This window comes from Olea europaea, unplaced genomic scaffold (genome assembly GCF_002742605.1).
Source record: "Olea europaea var. sylvestris unplaced genomic scaffold, O_europaea_v1 scaffold5853, whole genome shotgun sequence".
Classification (NCBI taxonomy): domain Eukaryota; kingdom Viridiplantae; phylum Streptophyta; class Magnoliopsida; order Lamiales; family Oleaceae; genus Olea; species Olea europaea.
This window is the reverse complement of record NW_019264193.1, coordinates 11,008-12,416: the sequence shown is the minus strand read 5'-3', so window position 1 is coordinate 12,416 and position 1,409 is coordinate 11,008.

The window sequence follows — 1,409 nt, the reverse complement described above, 5'->3', positions numbered from 1 at the left end:
ATAAAGCTAAAACTCTATGGCGGAGAAGGATCCAGGAACTTTCTTATTTCTTCAACGATTAAGAGAGCTTTCCTCTTCTTTCTTTTGGAATATTGGATTATTTCGATGACTTTTCCATCTTTTATAAGAAGGACTAAATCATCGTGCCCTTCATCACTCATATTTTCACATGTAGTTTCTTCTTCAATTGTCGATTGAAGAGTAATTTGGCGCTTAGAAGATTCGTTTGATTCTTTTTTGCTTTTCCTTGTTTTCTACTTGGTTTCGGCTTTGTTTAGCTCATATGTCATCAAAATTCCATATAGTTCTTTTAGAGGATATGAGTTTATATCTTTAGTATTTTTTTTTATCAACATTCTTAACGGGCTCCATTCTTTCGACAGTGACCAAAGCACTTTCCTGACATGTTCACCATTAGTAAATTTTCGATCAAAATCTTTAAGACCATTAACAATGTCAGTAAAACGAGTAATCATATTACCAATAGGTTCATCTCGTTTCATAAAGAAGTTTTCAAATTCTGTAATTGAAAGATTAATTTTTGTTATCTTTACTTTACTAGTACCAACATGAGTAACTTCTAATGCATGCCAAATATCATATGCGGAATCACATGTGATAATATGATTACATTTATTTCTATCTATACAATATAGTAGGTTTTTAGTTTTGGCATGTAACGATAATTTTCTTTTATCTTCTTCATCATATTCTTCTCTAGGTTTAGGAATAATTTGATCGGGTTTGCCATCAACCTTAATAGTCTTAGTAGGCAACCATATTCAATAACTTTCCAAATATTGTAATCTATTGATTGAATGTAAATCATAATCCTAACTTTTCAATAATTTCAATATCTACCATCAAAGAAGGGAGGGCGATTTGTAGATTGCCCCTCAAGATTTTGAATATTTAGGTTAGTCATTACAGATTGTTAAATCTTTGAAAATGAGTACCTTGCTCTGATACTAATTAAAAACCCAAGAATAGCTAATCAAGAGAGGGGTGAATTGATTTTTAAAACTTTTTTCGAGAAATAAACTTAAATTAAGTGAGTAAAGTATATGTTGATCACTTAAAAATCATAAGCAAGTAGAGGCAAGTAGATCAATCAAATAATAAATATAAATAAGATAACGATAAGCAAAAGAGTAGATAGAATACAGACGGTATAATTATGGAGATTCAATCCAAAGTAATGATCTACGTCCTCGTTACTAAACTCTCCGGTACCAGCAAGACCCTTTTCACTATATTGATTGACTTATGGTGCAATTCAACCCTTTACAATGCTTCTGATGACTTACAAATAAGGAGTATCGATCATTTTACAATGTTGAGCTTTACAAGACATCAACATGGCCCACAAGTTTATAGAATAGAGAGTTCGCAATTTGAAACTTCTCTCT